The sequence below is a fragment of the Dendropsophus ebraccatus genome, chromosome 6 (assembly GCF_027789765.1).
Source record: "Dendropsophus ebraccatus isolate aDenEbr1 chromosome 6, aDenEbr1.pat, whole genome shotgun sequence".
Lineage (NCBI taxonomy): Eukaryota > Metazoa > Chordata > Amphibia > Anura > Hylidae > Dendropsophus > Dendropsophus ebraccatus.
The window spans coordinates 58963294-58983674 of NC_091459.1; the positions used below are offsets into that span (position 1 = coordinate 58963294).

General features: G+C 45.0%; 1 protein-coding gene and 1 non-coding gene across 7 annotated transcripts in view; one reads left to right on the forward strand and one right to left on the reverse strand.

The window, feature by feature from the left end:
* AIG1 (androgen induced 1) overlaps positions 1-20381 on the reverse strand; it is a 200334-nt gene that overhangs the window by 38980 nt on the left and 140973 nt on the right. The window lies entirely within an intron of this gene.
* On the forward strand, positions 12904-13095 carry LOC138796138 (U2 spliceosomal RNA). The gene has a single exon (XR_011363746.1). It is a non-coding gene; the product is annotated as a U2 spliceosomal RNA (small nuclear RNA).

Here is a 20381-nt window from a genome sequence, read left to right on the forward strand (position 1 = left end):
GAAACTCATTTTTTGCACGACAAACTCCCTAATTTTCGTAACAGGTACTATCCCACGTGGTACCATAGCAGTAATACCATAGCAAAAACTAAAGGGGTTGCGATCCTTTTCCATAAATCCCTTCAATGTGAGGTATTGGCCACATGTGTTGATCCTGCAGCTCGGTATCTGTTTGTTCGTTGTACTATCAGGGGCCAGCTCTTTACTGTGGCCACCATATACCTCCCTAACCAGGGTCAACACACGTGTTTAGCCAAAATCATTGACGAGCTCACAATTTTCGCCCAAGGTCATATCATTCTCTGTGGCGACTTTAATGTCGCAATCAATCCTCTGCTAGATACCTCATCTGGGCGCTCCTCCCTGTCCTATAATAAGATACATAAGATTCGCAGAGCCCTCCATTCCCTGCAGTTGTTAGATGCCTGGCGTCTCCTACACCCGGGGGATCGTGATTATTCATTTTACTCCCATGTGCATAATGTATATAGCCGCTTAGATTATGTCTTCACGAGTCACCACATCCTCCCGCGTGTTGTGTCGGCGTCTATTGGGAACATAGTGTACTCTGATCATGCTCCAGTCCATTGTGTCCTGGCCTTCCCAGTAGATGCGCCCCGGACCTTTACATGGCGGCTCAATGAGTCGTTACTACATGATGTTGCATGCCTGGCTGACTTAAAATCCTCTGTACACCACTTTAATGCTGACCACGCGACTGACCCCTGTACCCCTCAAACACAGTGGGAGGCATTGAAGTGTGTGCTGCGGGGAGTCTTGATTAAGCATGGAGCACGGCTGAAAAGGGATGCAGCATCTAAGCTGAAAAAGCTACTCACTGAGCTACATGACCTGGAACTTAGGCACAAAAATTCCCTAGACGAAGACACACTTAGGGCTCTTGTGAAGACGAGACAGGATATACGTACTCTGCTAGATCGCAAACAAAACAGATTTCGCCAAGTTTGCTCCAGTATGTACTATGAGTGGGGTAATAAGTCAGGGCGGTTGCTGGCGAGAGCTTTGCGCGACAAGAGGGCAGCTATGCATATCGCTTCCGTGAAACGCTCCAATGGGGAAATATCACATGTAACGTCTGATATCCTGGCCGCATTCAGGGACTATTATATGGGCTTATACGCCCTCCCTAAGTCTCCTGACGCTACAGTGGATTCTGTTGCCTCGTTCCTTAGGCAGACTGCACTCCCGCGCCTGCCCCCCGAGGTTTTGGAGGATCTAGAACGCCCTTTCACAGTGGAGGAGCTGAATGCTGCAATCCGTGGCCTGCCGACCGGGAAGAGTCCGGGCCCGGATGGGTACACGGCAAAATTTTATAAAACCCTTCAGACCGAATTGTCCCCTAGACTCCTGGAGGTCTTTAATGCTATCTCGGCAGATTCTCCCCTCCCTTCCACGTTCCAGTTAGCTTATATTACTGTAATTCCTAAAGAAGGAAAGGATCCTAATCTGTGCCCTAGCTATCGTCCGATCTCTTTGCTTAATACGGATACCAAGTTATTTGCAAAGCTGATGGCGCTAAGGTTGGCGCCTCACCTGGGGGCCCTAGTCCATCCCGATCAGGTTGGGTTTGTCCCCTTGCGGGAGGCCAGGGATAATACCCTGAAGACATTCTCGATTATTAATCATGTCCAGACCCACAATATCCCGACGGTTTTGTTATCTTTAGATGCCGAAAAGGCTTTTGATCGGGTGGACTGGGGCTTCTTACGTGGGGCCCTGACTGGTGTTGGTCTTGGCCCTTCTATGCTCTCGCGTATAATGGCCTTGTATGCTTGCCCTAGGGCACAGATTAGGATCAACGGCTCTCTCTCTGACCCCTTCCGTATTAATAATGGCACCCGACAGGGTTGCCCTTTGTCCCCGCTTATATATGTATTGGTTATGGAGCATCTCATGCAAGCTATAAGGGCCAATGGGGACATTAAAGGCGTCCGAATTGGCTCTCATCACCTTAAATGCTCGGCATTCGCTGATGATCTGCTACTGTATATCACGGAGCCGTCTTCCTCCATCCCTGCTCTGATGGCCACTTTGCAGCATTTCAGTGCTCTCAGTAACTATAAGATCAATCTGACTAAAAGTGTGGCCCTCAATCTGAATATGAATAAACACGACCTGAATGTGCTGCAGGCCTCTTACCCCTTCGCCTGGAAGGACAAGGCATTTAAGTACCTGGGAGTCCATATACCCGCGACCTTGTCTCAGACGTTCTTGCTCAATTTTGCACCCTTATTGGAGCGTTTCAAGGGTGACCTCACAAAGTGGGATAGAAAGGAATTCTCATGGATTGGGCGGATAAACATACTTAAAATGAACGTGCTCCCCCGTTTACTTTACTTGTTCCAAACAATCCCTACCGCCATCCCTAGGAGATTCTTTGCTGACCTCACTAAGACCTTCTCTAGATTTGTCTGGAAGCGCGCTCGACCCCGGATCGCTAGATCCACTCTGATCAGGCCCAAGGCTGCCGGTGGGCTGGCTCTCCCAGACCCTTTCTTATATTACCTGGCTGCGGTGTCAACTAGAGTCTTGGATTGGTTTCATAACGGTGCAGCGAAGCTGTGGGTGGCGGTAGAGTCGGAGGTGGCGGACACGCCACTTTCATCCATTTTGTGGATGTACCAGTCCAGATGGCCGCGCTCGCGAGTGGCTTCTCTGCCCTTTGTTTCCTCCACCACGATCTCTGCATTCCACACACAGTTCCGAAAGGTCCCATTATTTGTGGCTGGTGGGCCGTTAACCCCACTCACACATAATCCGGACTTCCTGCCTGGAGGGGCCTCCGCTACCTTCTTGGGCTCCGGGTCTGTGGGGACTCTCCATATCCGTCACTTCCTGACGGCATCGACTCTAAAGAGCTATGTAGATATAGTCCCGGAGGGTGATAGATCTAATGCAATGTTATTACAGTATAACCAACTGTCGCATTATTATGCCACAAATAAGACCCTCTTGAAGTTCCACAGGCCCCTGTCTCCCTTTGAGGATCTATGTGTGGCGGGTGCCTTCCCTGGACACGCAGTATCGTTGATATACGCTCTCTTACTCTCCTCCTCGAGCTCGTCGCCCCCGGCTTTTCAGGGGGGTTGGGAGCGGGAACTTGCATGTGTGATTAGCCCAGCTGACTGGGGGAAAATTTACCATTTTTGCCACAAGTCATCGATCTCCGTCAGATATCAGGAAACTAACTATAAGATATTATCCAGGTGGTATAGAGTGCCGACGTTCTTGCACGCATTATACCCTACGGTTCCTGATAGCTGTTGGAGATGTGAATCGGCACAGGGATCTATGCTTCATATCTGGTGGGAGTGCGCTAGGCTCCAGCCATTCTGGTCACAGGTGATTGACTTGATTAAGGTGATCACCTCTGCCCAGTTGCCTTCCGATCCCTTGGTCCTGCTGCTATTAAGGCTACCTGGGACCCTGAAGGCCCAAAAGAGATCGCTGATCAGGTTTCTTTTGACAGCGGCGCACGCGGTCATACCCAGACACTGGAGGGACACTGCAGTGCCTACGGTGCTGGAATGGTTGAAGGAGGTGATGATGATCCATCGGATGGAGGAACTGAGAGCGGAGCTGCTTACCAGTTCGCGGAATACCACAGTTTTGTGGATGCCTTGGGCGGCCTTTGTTGAATCTCCTGAGTACTATAGATACGGGGGTCCCTCCCGTCCGTGATTTGAGTTTCTTGGGAGCTTTGGGTTCGATATGGGGCTTGGACGGACCACATTGGCAATCTCCCTCTTTCTTCTCTCTGTTTCTTTGTTCTTCTCCTTTTGCTGTTTGCAAGCTTTTCCTCTGGTTCTTCCTGTTTTCTCAAGTTCGCACTGATGTGATAATATAACACCTAGCAGGTTCTGTATGGCGGCTCTCGTTCGCTCGGCCTCTTCTTGGTCTCTACTGTTAGCTTCTTTTACTCTAGCACTTTGATTATTGTCTAGATTACGGATAGTTGGCCCCACCCGCTGTACATTGCGTTTTGGTCTTGATTGTACTTACCTGCGTGTCACGTGTATTATGTCCTATGTTTGGATTTTCATGTGTGTGCACTTCTTTTTCTAAATAAAAACCGTTGAATAAGAAAAAAAAAAATGGGTATGTCGGTCTTGAGAAATTTCCTCTTTGTACGGTACCCATTAGATTGAACCGCTACTGTATATGCCTTCATATGAGAATGGAGGTATATAGGGGTGCATTAGAAGCCTGGTGCCCTTGTGTGACTCCACACAAAAAAACAAAACCAAAGTAATACGGCCATCTGCATAATCCCTTAGGCTAAGGTAATCTACCAAGAACAGAAAGCAACCTGAAAGCACAGGTGACCATTGCAGATATGGTAACCTACCACCAGGGCCGCCGATAGGGCAGTACAACTGGTACTGCCGTATGGGGCCCGGACCCTAAGAGACATGGGGGGGGGGGGGGCCCGCCGGCCGCCTCCCCCCGCCTCCCCCCGTCCGCCACCTGTTTTTGAGCATCCCGAGAAGCAGCGGCCGCGCAGCTTCTCGGGATGCACTGATCGCTTTGATGTTCCGCCCGCTTCATACCAGCAGCCTATGGGAGGCTGGGCCGTGACCTCTCTGGCAGGCGTGATGATGTGACGTCATCACGCCTGCCGGAAGTCCCGTTCCTGCGGCTCGCAAGATGGAGCACGAAGAGGAGGAAGAGCTGCTGCCTGCACAGCGCGGATTAGGTGAGTAGGATGTAGGGGGCATTATTAGTACATGGAAGCACCTCTGGGGGCATTATTAGTATATGGGGGCACCTCTGGGGGCATTATTAGTGTATGGGGGCATCTCTGGGGGCATTATTAGTGTATGGGGGCACCTCTGGGGGCATTATTAGTGTATGGGGGCACCTCTGGGGGCATTATTAGTGTATGGGGGCACCCCTGGGGGCATTATTAGTGTATGGGGGCACCTCTGGGGGCATTATTAGTATATGGGGGCACCTCTGGGGGCATTATTAGTTCATGGGGGGCACCTCTGGGGGCACTATTAGTATACGGGGGCACCTCTGGGGGCATTATTAGTGTATGGGGGCACCTCTGGGGGCATCATTAGTGTATGGGGGCACCTCTGGGGGCATTATTAGTATATGGGGGCACCTCTGGGGGCATTATTATCTCATGGGGGGCACCTCTGGGGGCATTGTTAGTATATGGGGGCACCTCTGGGGGCATTATTAGTGTATGGGGGCACCTCTGGGGGCATTATTAGTGTATGGGGGCACCTCTGGGGGCATTATTAGTATATGGGGGCACCTCTGGGGGCATTATTAGTATATGGGGGCACCTCTGTGGGCATTATTAGTTCATGGGGGCTACCTCTAGGGGCATTATTAGTTCATGGGGGCACCTCTGGGTGCATTATTAGCTCATGGGGGTACCTCTGGGGGCATTATTAGTTCATGGGGGCCACCTCTAGGGGCTTTATTAGCTCATGGGGGCACAGCAGGGAATCCTACATACAGGGGGCACAGCAGGGGATCCTACATACAGGGGGCATCCCACATTCCTACTCGCTTTACTGCACATAACACCAAACAGCGCAGTTACTATGGGAGCCTACAGGAGGGAGAAAGGGAAGGAAGTTGCTAGAAATGTGCGGAGCCTGAATTGTTTGTCTCGCAGGTTCTGAAAAGATGAAACATATCTGGAAGAAATCATCATGGAGGTCTGGGCCGGATGGAGAGGAAAAGGGAAAGTGACGCCTCAGATCAAAGAAGACGTCACCTGTGAGTCCCTGTATGACACTTTTCTTATTTTGTAGAACATCATTTAGTAGGGGCGCCCCGAGGTGACAGCTACTACATTATCTGTACTCAGACATATCACTGTGTTATCTGTGGTGTTACATAGGACTGCAGGTGACTACTACATTATCTGTACTCAGAGGGATATCACTGTGTTATCTGTGCTGTTACATAGGACTGCAGGTGACTACTACATTATCTGTAGTCAGAGGGATATCACTGTGTAATCTGTGCTGTTACATAGGACTGCAGGTAAAAATTTACTACATTATCTGTACTCAGATACCACTGTGTTATGTGGTGTTACATAGGACTGCAGGTGATATCAGGTGATTTCTCCAGGTTGCAGAAGTTCAAACTTCATCGTGCCCTGGTGTGCTGGTGTCTGTATACATGTGTGCTGGTGTCTGTATGTGTGTATACATGTGTGCTGGTGTCTGTATACATGTGTGCTGGTGTCTGTGTGTGAGATCAATTCTAGAGAACTGGCTTATATATCCCATTTTCCCCAGTGGCTTAAAATGTAACCTCTGGTATACAGTTATAAAATTGTAGAACCTAAATGTGAACAAGGTGCAATTCAAATAGACACTTACTTGTATAACTGCCTCTTGTGCTCTGTATGAAGTGCATTATATTCACCCTTGCAACGTACAATTTATAGCATTTCTACAAGCCCAGCGGGGCTCATTATGATGGAGACTAAAACTTATACAAGAGTGGGGTAGGGGTTCCCCTGTATTCAGAATGCTGTTGAGTGCTAGGCAATGCCCCGTCTGGGATTATTGAATTTCGAGGGTCTATGCAGAGCAGGATAAAGACACCTCTGCTGCACAAACAGGATCTCCTAGAAAGCGTTCTCACCGCCATGTATTCGCTATCACTGTCTTGGGTGAGCTAAACTAGTCTGCCTGGGGGGGCTGTGTGATTTGTATATGCTCACTAATATGGAACAGCCTCATTATATTAGCCTTATCAACATATTCTATGTTAGTGAGCATAACGGGGGGGGGGGGGGGGGGGGAATATTGGTGAACATATACAAATCAAACAGCCCTCCAGACCCTCGAGATTCAATAACCCCAACCGGGCATTGCCTAGTACTCAACAGCATTCTGAATACAGGGGAACCCCTACCCCACTCTTGTATAAGTTTTAGTCTCCATCATAATGAGCCCCGCTGGGCTTGTAGACACGCTATAAATTGTACGTTGCAGGGGTGAATATAATGCACTGCATACAGAGCACAAGAGGCAGCTATACAAGTAAGTGTCTGTATGGTGACATTTAAATTGCACCTTGTTCACATTTAGTTTCTACAATTTTATAACTGTATAACAGAGGTTACATTTTAAGCCACTGGGAAAAATGGGGTATATGAGCCAGTTCTCTAGAATTGATCTGAACCAAATTATACCTCCCAGCAAGGCGTGGGTCGAACACACAATTTTTTTTTTTATTAATGTGGGGGGCCAAGACACTTTGGTTGTATGGGGCCCCGAAATTCCTGATGGCTGCCCTGCCTACCACTATCACCTGCTTCATGCCCAGACTATTACTCTTAATTACTCAAATTCCAAGCAATGGTTATTCATGTAAAAATCAGCATCGGCATTAGGCATCATTATCTCAGAAAGGAGTTTACATGAGAAATTCTGGATTTTCTTGTGGTTCCCCTTTAAGTTTTAAGCTTTTATCAAACCTCTACATGTCCTGAATAGTGGCCATATTGTCAGAAGGAATAAAAAACAAACCAGTCCATCTGTGGCTTGCTCTAGACAGTTAAATAGTAAATGGCTCCTATGTGGAATTTAACAAAATGTGAGAGCCAGTATTACTATAAAGGGGGTCTATATTCAGTACTTTACTGACCTTTTTATTTAGTCTTCATACTATGTCTAACACGTTATAACATCTTTAATGGAGTGTATCGCTGTAAAACAGGATTGCATAAAACATACTTCCCTAAAAATACATCACCATTATTTATACGCATATGAAATCCACAACGGCCTTGGACAGTAACGGCAACAATCTCATGACAATAAGTGCAGTTTTGTGAGGACAAGCTGTTTTTGGCCTGAATTTAAACTGCAGGAGCTTTGAGACTTTACTTCTGTCCAACCCAACAGTGCGCTGTTGCCATTGATCCACTACCACTGTCAGGTATGCCAGCTCTCACACAGCTGCGGGATGCCGTCAGCCAAAAGTAATATTTATAGAAAAACATTTGGGCCGTTATGGAATAACTTCAGCAAAATGTCTTCATCTCATTAATGTAAAAACATGCTGTGAAAATAACCAGCTTATCAGATACACAAAGAAAATGTGCCTCCTTGCAATATAATGGCTACATATTGTTCACTTTTATCAGGCGCATGAAAAAATAATATTACATACATAATTAAAAAGATCCGTTTCCTTATTTCTTAAAAGACGTCAAATGATAAAATAGATTAAACAGTGAAGGGGAAGGCTTACATGGCACAAAAAAGCCTCGCTTTACTCAACTCTTCTGTTTTAGACACCTCCGCACCTACTCCGCCTGGCAAAGATGAGTGGCTCCAGTATAAAAGGGGCATGGTTTAAGGGGACTGAATTTTAGGACATTAATTAAAAAGTAGCAACAAACTTTGCTCAATATGAGACACAGTGACATAAAAACCACATGCCAATAAAGTGCATTGAAAACAAATGGTAATTTGTCACTAATAAAGGCAGTGGCATAGCTATAGGGGTCGCAATTGAGACCAGGCCGACACGCCAGGGGGACCCCCTCACCTGTTGTCATTTTGTAGTTCTCTCAAATCAGCAGTGAAAAAGACAGCTGGATCAAGAGGACTGTAATAAGCAATACTGCAGGCTGCTCTAATCTCCTATTCAATTCTACCAGCAATCACTAATACAACTGGATAGCCGATTACTGGCATGATTCAGGGAGTTCTGTGCACTCCACACTTCCAACTTTGTAATGTAGAGCTGTAAAGTACATTAATTATAGGGGACATTGGAACATTACATGACAAGGAAAAAGTGCAACAATACAAGAGAGGAAGCCAGTTGCACAATAGAAGAGGTGAAGGCAGGTGCACAATACAAGAGGGGGAGACAATGGCACCGTACTGTACATGAAGAGGAGCCAGTGGCACAGTACATGAAGAGGAGATAGTGGTACAGTACACAAGAGGCAGCCAGTGGCACAGACATGAGAGGGAGAAAGTGGCACAATAGAAGAGGTGAAGGCAGTGGCACAATACAAGAGGGGGAGACAGTAGCACAGTATAAAAAAAGGTGGTAGTGGGCACAGTGCATGAAGGGAACAGTGACAGTTCATTAGGAAACTATGGCACATAAAACAGCGAGAGCAGTGGGCAGTATTTTAAAATGCTATATTAAAGACAACTAGACTATATGTGCGAGAAATTACCAAAAGTTAAAATAAAGCATTATGGTTTACAAGAGATGTAAAGGTTATAGTGATGGGGGAACAGCCTATGGCTTCACAATGTCTTTGTTTCTTTTCTTTTTTTTTTTTTTGCAAAAATGCCAGCGTTTTAGAGGCTCTGTGGCAGTTTTTGGATTTTTCACCCATTTTTGGTCTAAGTTTCGATATTATGATCCATTATTTGACGGGCGAATATTTTTTAGGTGTGACTATTTTTTTATCTTCCACTTTTGAGTATTCACCCAAAAGTTACCATAATCCAGGATTAATGTCCAATTTATCATTTGCGACCTGCTAAAAAATCGCACAAACTGGTCCAGGCTATGTTTGGTCAGTACCTATTGAATATGCTTTGCGACTTTTTCTGTGACTTTTCTGCGACTTTTACTTAGATTCATTCACTATGGCAGGGCTACATTTTAATAAATAAAGATATTGGAGCAAAATATACATCAATCCTCATTAGAAAAGTCACACAAATTAGACAGTTGGATACTCTGAGAATTCTGTCCGTAAAGAAGAACTACCTAGCAACACAAAACCTTCTAAGTTTAGGTTATTAGGAGACTTAAAAAAAAACAACATAGCCACCTACTTTGTTCCCAGTGGGGCACAGTCTGTGACATCATCCAGTCCTCCACAACTCAAACTACTTCCTACTTCCAATACAAGCTCTTCTCTGAAGTGGCGGTCTGCTCAGCCAATCACTGACTTCAAACCGTCACAGCAGGAGCCGTGGGGGGTATGTATTTTTTGGATAACCCAAAAGTTTTGTTAAATGCTTTGAATTAACCCTGAAACTGTATGTTATTGCCTCTTTTTCTGATTTATTGTAGTTGTGTGCAAAGTTATGAAAATTATGTCACTGTCTAAAAATACTTCTGAGCCCAACTACATTAGGATTGAACATCAGAAGAAGTAACAAGCAATATGAGCTCTCACTGCAATATATATATATATACACCTTTACACGCAGCAAGAGACTAGCTAAGGCTATGTTCACATCAGCGTTTGACCATCCGGCACCATTCCGTCTACCTTTTCCGTTTTGAAGTAAGCAAAACGGAAACTGTTGAATCCGTTAAAATCCCTATAGATTCCCATGATATTTTAGTGTGCTCCGTTTGCCCTAATTGTGCTCCGTTTGCATGCAAACCGTTCAAGATCCGTTTTTTAGAATGGAGGAAAAAATTGTGTTTGCAGTATTTTTCTTTCCGTTTCAAAAAACGGATCACAAACGGAAAGTGCACTTCCGTTTTTTTTTACATTGTAGTCAATGAGGATGGATCTAAAATGGAGGGTATTTCCGTTCACATCCGTTTTATCCATTTATGCACTGAGCATGCGCAGAAGCAGCAAGAAACCAAAGAAGAAAAATAAACGGATAGAAAAACGGATGCTGACTGATGCAAACGGATGCAAACTGATGTACAAAAGTCAGTTTTTTTAAGCCAAAATACAAACGGACCATTAAAAAAAGATGAACATTTTGCAATCAGTTTGCATCAGTCTGCTCATCAGTTTATGCTCATCCGTTTAATTAATATAGACGGATCCGTTAGAAAAAAAGAAAAACGCTGATGTGAACGTAGCCTAAAGGTAATAAACAGGGAATAAACAATATAGCAATAAACAAGCCTACTCATCTAGGATTAGACATCCTCTACCTCCTGTGACATTAAGTGAACTTGTCAGACATGAATCTAGAAAATGAAGAATAATATCACATCACTCCCTTGTGCACCCAGTAGCTCTACACGTTTTGCATAGTTATTGTGCCGCATAGAAATTTGGTAAAAATCTTTTTTACTTTGAAACCTTTTCAAAGTCTTAAAGTGCTGGGAGTGCTGGGAGTTCATCTCATATTTATGTGACTCCGAATTCAGCCCTGTGAAATATTTTGGAAAATGTTATCCATTTCTGCAGTGAGCCGAGTAAATATTTTGTCAGTTGTTAAGAATGAGCTAGAAACCTGGTGATGCATCCAAATTCAGCAGCAATAGCTGGAACTGTTGTGGAACTTTTTCACATTATGTTTTGTAATGTGTTTCAGAGCTCGATAGAGTAGACAATCTCCACAAAGCATGCTAAAAACTACAGAGAGGGGATTTATTTCTACAGCTTTTTTTATTTTTGCAAAGAAGGTTTTGGATTCAGTGGAAAAAGCCCTTTACTATTTGGCAATCCTCCCTCGTGATCAGAGAGTGATGCAGCTCAGTCCCCCTCTAACACTTTCAAATAAAAATAAGAAAAGCAATAATTTATTTAGCGGTCTTAAAGCATTCTCTTCCTGATAACATTAGCATGGCAGAAAAATCACATTTTATTTCATGTTTCATTTTCATTCTACATATTTGTGTACATATGCCAATTAGCCATAAAATAAAAACCACCTACCTTATATTGTGTAGGTCCCGCTAGTGCCCTTTAAAGGGTTGTGGGGTCACTGACTCCACAAGACCTCCTGTGGCACCAAGACATAGCAGCAGTCATGTAAGTTGGATCAGACTTTTTCAGCATAACCCACAGATGCTTTATCAGATTAAGGTCTGGGGAAGTATGGCAGGATGCAATATCTTGCTAAAAGACACTACATCTGTGGATACAACTTCCATAAAGGGATGCACTGTAGATGCAACATTCATGAAGGGATAAGTGGTATCAAAATATCATCCACATGAATTTCAGAACACACAGATTTCTGGAAGGCATCGCTGAGAGCATCAAAATGCCTTTCCTGGATTGTCTTCTTCCCATAGTGCATCCTGATGGCATACTAAGCAACACGTATGCTCCCGGATGTCTACATTATGTAAAAAAAAAACACAAACCATCAGACCAGGCCTCCTTCTTCCAATGGCATTTGCGGTGGTGGACAGGGGTCAGCATGGGTACTCTCACTAGTCTACAGCCATGCAGCCCCATACACTGCAAGCCACAATGTCCTGTGTGTTCTGACACCTTTCTATAATAACCAGCACTGACATTATCAGCAATTACTGCTCCGGTAGTTCTTTGGTGGGATTAGAGCAAGCTGGCTCCTCTCTGCTCCCCACCTTACCCAGGACAATTCTTGTAGAGCGACCTGGAATCCTCTTGCAGCAGAAGTCCAGTTCTTCTATGGCAGTGTTTCTGCCTCTTTAAAAGCTTCAGTTTTATGTATATTCAATTAAACAATGTTTCTGTGGACTTGGATGTTAAAGGGAATGTATCACCTAGATTTGTTTTCACTGACTGGTGCCAGATACTGAAACATGTTCTATTATCTGATTGTAATTTATGTTTAGTACATTATTATGGGTCAGTCATCTTACCTAAGCTGTTTTTAACAGCATTTAGTGACATGCTTTACATCAAGCTTCGTGGTCACAGACACAATTAACATCTCCAGACCCTATTCTTTCTATGGGATACATCTGAAGCATGCTCTGTAACTGCGCAACATGGGCAGGCTGAGCTGAGAGCTTTATCTATTGTCTTTTCTATCTACTTTTACTGTAATGCTCACTTTCCAGCAGCCCCTACTTGTCACAGACAGAACAACAGGTCTCAGCTTACTTTTAAGTCTAGTGGCCAGAATAAAAACGGCAAGATTGTAAAACTGCAAGATACTATATGGATAGTAAAATGCTAAATTTTAAACAGCAGAAGCAAAAATTCTTTAAAAATATGTTTAACTCATCGCTTCTCAGCCTTTTTTGCTAAGATCAAGTGTAATATCTGTTCTTATCCGTTTAATATTTGATACGTCCCCTATCTGGGGACCATATATTAAATGGATTTTTAGAACAGGGAGATGGAAAAAGAGCTTGCTCTGTCCTCTCCAGGCATTGACCTGGTATTGCAGTGCTTTCAGGTTCAGTGCGCAAAAAAAAAAAAAAAATTTTAACACAAAAAGATTTAAAGTGTCACTGTCTCTATGACGTAAGAAGCGTCCAACATTACACTTATCACTTGTATATTGTTAAAAAGTTGAAAATTACTATAATTTTTTTTTAACCAATACTATTTTGTGCCAACAAATTTAAGCCCAGTTCAAATTATGTATTTCCTTGATTAAACAATGGCTGTTGTTGCGTGTGTGCAACAACGGCCAATACAATTAACCCCTTTGGAATCCTGGCCGTAGTGTACACACTGCCATGTCTATTTTGTGGCCGCACAAAATAGACTGAACACACACAATGTAAAGTATGGCTCCCGGCCGTATTTAACACTGTGTGCTATGGCTCATTGGAATGTGCCCCTATTCCAATTAAGTTAAAGTGATGATCATCTGGCCGATACTGCAGTATCGGCCGGGTTGAACATATCAGACAACAGTCATTCTGTGACACGGCCGCTGTTTTGCCATGTCTGAACATGGCCTTAAAGTATATTTTATTATCTAATAACTCTTTTTTGAAAACCCAGGGCAGCAGCTTGGTTATATTCATTTGAAAATACAAATAAATCCATTACACCTCATTTGAGAACTTCACTACTGTCTGTTCAGCAGAAACGCAGAGAGATGTATCATTGTAGCCAAGTTTATAAGATACTTTCCAAGAACTACCACACACTGTACACAGATAACATAAGTGACACATCTTAATTTATGAGCTGCCTGTAATAAATGTCACATGGTCTCTTGTTTGTTCATTTAAGCATATCCTATTGTGCTGTTATTACTCTTCATGAAAGGTATCTGTTGATGGCTCACATTTCCTATTCATAGCAGAAATAGTAATACTCTTATCATGTTATTAGAGGCTATAGCTATGGGAGTTTTCTGGTAAGAATTCTCAGAGTTGCTGGAAATTTCATATGTGGACATGTCGGTCCAATCAAAAAATCCTAGAGATCATTTCATCTATGAATTCTGGTACTTACTGTTTCTATCTTCTGTACATATTGTACACTTGTTTTGTGATGTTTGGGGAATTAAACATATTTTAAAGCTGCATGATGAACTATTAACACTTCTGCAGCTGCTGACTGGTTAAGGGGGACAGAGGGAGACAAGTCACAGGAACAAGGAAGATGATAGGTGTTGCAGTACCGCTGTGGCACCTGTCACAGGGCTTTCAGTGGTACATGCCCTCTCTGGGTCCCAAACACACACCCGATTTTTATTTTTAAACACTTTACTGAAAAGTTCTTAAAGCAACAGTACAGAATATTACACAATATCAGACACAGAATTTTCACAGAAGATTGATTGACTTCAGTGACTTGACTTTTGACAGCAGAATACCTATACTCACAGTTTAGAGAATACCGCCTTTGAACGACCGAATGGAGGTAATCCCTCAAGATCACCCGAGGACCTATACATTTTCATTCCTAATTATGTTTATAATACTGGTGTCTACTTTTGTTGCAGAGGACCTATGACTTTTTATAGGCTCTAGGGGGCCATCCAGTGCTTTATAGGACAGATGCTTTAGTGGAGCCACACCATAAAGTTGGACCCTGTCATTTACCCTACAGAGCCACAACCAGCTCACTGCCAAATGAAGCTTGTGCACAAACTCAATGTCTACAGAGACAGAGAGGTAATTACAAGATGCTGCCTGTACTGTATGAAGTAGCAGCTGCTGCAATCTCTTATGCAGCAGTTACACAGAAAGATTATCGTTTCAATTTTCTCATAAACGATCGCATTTGAGTGATAATCGTACCGTGTAAACACAGCAAACAATCAAACGCCGAGCGATAAAACGTACATTATGATCTTTCAACATGTTTTTAAATCGCCGTTTGTCGTTCGGTGAAAATCCGCAGATCGCTTCATGTAAACAGTCTTTCACTGATTTATCCTATGTAAAAGATGGGCTTAAGCGATCTTAAAAACGATCGCAATAACAATTTTCTCTTACGAATTTTCAAACGATTTTTCTAACTATTTATTCGTCTAAACGCTGATTGTTTTAAAAACCAAATCATTGCTTCACAATCGTTAAACGATCGATGGGCGAATTATCGCTCTGTGTAAACGTAGCATAAGACTGACTAATAGGTGTTTCCGGTTCCGGCGCCATGTGAGGAGGACGCGCCGACACCTCGCTCCGCTGAGAGAGTCCTCTAATCGGCTGCCCGCTCACCCGCAAATCTATTCACTGACACGGAAGTTGCCACCGGAGACCCGGGCAGTACCATGGACCGTTATATACAAAAAAAGGGCAAGCCAGGCAAAGCTGGAAGCCGCGGCAAGATAAAGAAGGCGGCAGTGGGGAGAATAATATGGCGGCGTCTCCCGCCATAGCCCGAGCAATCTCTTCTAAAAGGTCAGAACATGGGTCCTCCGGGGGGGGGGGGGGAAGAGGAGACAGAGGACAGCGGTTTTGATTATGCCATGCTAGCCACCGAAGTAGCTAAACGCATAGCCCCGGGGTTACAAGACACAGTGTCGGTGGCAGTGAAATCCGCCCTCAGACAAGTACAGAGGGAGGTTGCGGCGCAAGGAGCGAGGCTGGAAGCGGTGGAGGAGCGCGTGTCAGTGTTAGAAGACAGACTCCAATATGCCGGTTCGTATGTAAGATCTAGAATCAGACAACAGGCGTCTATGGGACAAAGTAGAGGACCTTGAAAATAGGTCGAGGAGAAATAATCTTCGCTTTATAGGTGTCCCTGAATTGTACAAGCAAAAAGATCTGCTGAATCTGTGTGAAGTCACGCTGCCTGCACTGCTGGGACTGCCTCATCCCTGTAAAGTTGAAAGAGCCCATAGGATAGGTCCTGATCTTCGCCCAGGACAGGATAAGGGGATACCTGCAGGCTTAGCACAGAGGGACAGACCAAGACAAACCATTGTCAAGTACCTCGACTTTACTGATAAAGTGGCATTTCAGAGGGCTTTCAGAGCCCGTAAAGAGCCTTTGGAATTAGAGGGGCACAGAATCCTAGTGTTTGGGGACTTCTCAGTGGAAGTTACAAGACGCAGGAAACTATTCTCTCCCATACGCACAGCGCTTTTTCAACTCCAAGTCCGCTTCGCATTGATTTACCCAGCCATCCTCAAAGTATTTCATCAGGACGGCTCTATGTCCACATAAACAAACGCGGAAGACGCTGCGGATTCTCTCAAAGAATACCTGGGTCGGGGAGCCAACCGTTCACCCCGCTCTTGGTCGGATTCACCAATCTGGTCCCAGGGAGGGAGTACCTTCCTGAGAATTTGCAGGTTGTCTCACTATCAAAGAAAGCGGACTCTCTCTAACGCAACAGTGTAACGGACACACTCGTTGAGATCTGACTGATAACCCATTTACTATGCTATAGTTACTAATCCCATCCCTGTAAATCACTACCTTCGCAGGCACCTCCTTCCTAACCCTTGCGCCCTTGTTTCCAGCCGTTCTCCCGTCATCTCCTTTTCTAATGTGACTCCTTCTTCAGCCTCCCTTCCCCTTTCTCCCACCCACTTGCAACCCTCCCCCGCTCCTCTTCCCTTTCTCCCCAACCCCCTCCCATCACCCTTCTTCGTCTGGCGCGCTTCCTATCAGTTATCTGGGGCTCTCTGCGGCTAAGAGGGTCGTGGTTTTCTAATTGTGTTAAGGAGACTCTTCACATGGAAAAAAGTGAGGTCCGTAGGCCTAGGAAAATCGAGAGTCCGGGCTCCGCCCTTACTCTTGGTTGTGGTCATTGGTTCAGTTATGTTCAGTTCTATTTAGTTTGGTATTTGTTGGGGGGAGGGACTTGCTCACGGCCTTCAGAAATGGGTATGGAATCTATATCCTATCTTATCATACTTTAGTACACATAAATGGTGCGCATTATATCTTAGAACGTGAAGGGGCTTAGGTCCCCGCACAAACGTAACATGGTGTTGAGACATTTAAAGAAGCTATCCCCAGACATAGTGCTTCTTCAGGAGACCCATCTAGAGCAAGCGGACTTCTGTAGCCTCCGTAAGCTATGGGTAGGAGAGGTATTGGATTCCCAGGACGAGATCATAAAGCTGGGGTAATTACCCTATTTCACAAATCCTATAATCATGAAATAGTAGATACTTGGGCGGATGAGGCGGGGAGGTGCTACTCGGTTCACATTAAAACTCCAGCGGAAGAGATGTTACTGGTGAATGTATACGGTCCTAATGGTGCTAACAAATCTTTTTTTTCCTCACTAGCTTCCAGACTGCTTAATATTACGGTGGCAAATGTAATAGTGGGAGGCGACTTCAATGCGGTAATGCACCACGCAGAGGATAGAAAAGCGAGTAAGGGTGAGTCATCTGCCCCTAGAAGTAGGGACCAGACATTATCCGACTGGGCCTCACTGTTAGGGTTGACGGATGCGTGGAGGAATGCTAATCCTGACACACGGGAATACACGCACTATTCACATCCTCACACGTCCTGGTCCAGGATAGACCACATATTTGTCTCTTCCCCTTTACTGACCCCTATAGATCAAGCGACAATTGAGGACTTACTTATTGCAGACCATACACTGGTAGTCCTACAAATACATGACAAGTTCCCTAGGGGAACAGATTTCTTGTGGAGGTTTCCTAATGGATTAGCCAGGGACGAAAACTTTAAAGCCCTCCTGAAGGGGTGGTGGCTAGAGTATGCCGCAGATAACTCCAATCATGCGTCTGATACTCAGCTATACTGGGAAGCGGCAAAAGCAGTCTTAAGAGGGAGGATCATGGCATACACCTCCACTATGAAAAAGAAAATTGCAACACAACTAGCGCAACACAGCAACACATTACGTACAGCCTATACGTCTTTTCTTTCCTCACCGACACCTGACAACAAGGCTAGATGGCAATCAGCAAAGGCAGCGTATGAACAATGGCTAGAACAGAGGGAAAACATCTACCGCTCCCAATTCGAGGAGACTCTGTTTAGGTTTGGAAACAAACCAGGGCGTCTCTTAGCAAGATTATCAAAGAGACCATATGCATTGCATCACATCCAAGCTCTTAAGGATAATACAGGCGAGTTACATCGTCACCCTGGCAAAGTTAATGCCATCCTTAGAGATTTTTACGCACAACTATACTCGGACTCACCCCCAACTAGTGAAAAACAGAGGGACTGGCTTAGGGGCTCTGCTCTCCCCACCCTCACTGACGAAGAAAAGGGCTTCCTGAATGCACCCATTACATTAGAAGAAATAAGAAGCACAGTTAAGAAACTAAAACCAAACAAAGCCCCGGGCCCGGACGGGCACACTGGAGACTTTTATAAACTCATAATAGATGAGGTTGGTCTGGTTCTTCTTTCCTTCTATAATTCTTACCTGTCGGGTTCAGTGGTCTCCAGCGACATGAACACCGCCACCATCAAAGTCCTTCCTAAACCTGGGAAAAACCTGTCGTCCCCAGGTGGATACAGACCGATATCACTGATTAACATAGATCTAAAAATTGCGTCCAAAATTATGGCTGAGAGGCTAGCTCAGATTCTTCCTCGCCTTATTTCACCTTCTCAGGTGGGTTTCCTTCAGGGACGATCGGCCGTGACTAACCTTAGGAAAGTCATCGGGGTGCTGGACGAAGTGCAGCTACGCCCGGGCCTGCACCCCTCCCCTGCCATATTGATGCAGAAAAAGCATTTGATAATGTGCGGTGGGAGTGGGTGTGGGAGGTGATGGGGGCGATGGGCTTTGAGGGACCTTTCATGTCCTACCTCCACTCAATATACTCGGCCCCTCAAGCAAAAATAGGGACGCCAGGATTTTTGTCCTCTCCTTTTTTCCTGGGGAAGGGCACAAGGCAGGGATGCCCCCTATCGCCTCTCCTCTTCAATTTAGCTGTTGAACCCCTCTCCCGGGTTTTAGACAGCTCAGACATAGTGGAGGGGGTGTCGTGGGGGGCATCCCTGTCCGAACCGCATTATTTGCGGATGATTTGCAGTTTTTTCTGGAGAGGCCAGATAGGGACTTATCTAAAGTATTTGACCGCCTACTAGACTTTGGTATTAAATCAGGCTTCCGGGTAAATATCTCCAAAAGCACATTATTGGATCTGCGGGGTGGCTCCTCACGAATGTCTCAACACACATTCAGTACTCCAGTAACTATATCACGCACGAATATACGATATCTAGGGGTACAGGTAGGCTTTAGTCCTAGCACCCTATATGGTCTCAATTTCCCTCCACTCATCCAGTCTATCATACAATCCTTAGATAATTGGCACAAACTTCCCTTACCGTTACTGGCGAGATGCCACCTTGTGAAAATGATGGCATTCTCACGTCTATTATACCCCATGCAAACCATCCCGGTATTACTCAAACATGATGATGTACATAGATTAAACACTGCCTTCCTAAGATTTATTTGGAACGGCAAACGCCCCCGTATCGCCATGCGGAAATTGCAACTATTCCGGGACCAAGGTGGAATTAACTTCCCAGATACCTGTAGATATAATCTGGCATGTCTTCTTCGTCATGGAGTGGACTGGATGAGGGGGGGGGCTCTTATACAAATATTAGTCTAGAAGCGGCACTGGCAGCCCCATGGCCCTTAAAGGCATTACTCTACACAAAATTATCAGCCATTCCCTCCACAATTAAACGGAGCGTGCTGCTTCGCGATACGATAATAGCCTGGAAATCCAGCCTGAAGGACATGGGGCTTCCATTTACCATTGGAAGGGGTATGCCGCTATGGTCACATCCCGAATTACAATCTGAAGCAGGGGGTAGAATGTACCATAAATGGAAGGAGAATGGGGTTGTATCAGTACAAAATGTTTTACACGACACTGAACACCGATATCTCACATTTAGCGAATTACAGTTTACGTATGGTCTACATCCGGGTCAATTCTTGCTGTATAATCAGGTGATGGCGTTCCTAAGGACTCGACTAGACGACCCAAAGCTGTTATGTCAGTCCTCATTCCTAGATGACGTGATAAAGGTGGAGACCCCGATTCATTCTCTTTCATACTTGTCATGGTCATTGCGGAGACAGGCTTCGCAGCGACAGGCTTTGGCAGTGTTTCGGCTTTGGGAGACCTATTTTCAACGAGACGATCTTACTAAGCCCATACTGGACGGGATGGCCTCGGTACGCAAGGCCATTGTTAATGAAACGTGGAGAGAGACCCAATTTAAAATTATACATAATGCCACATACGGCTTCACTCTCCCTAGAACTCCAGATAAGCCAGATCGCATCGAGGCCTGTCCTAACTGCAACACCCGGG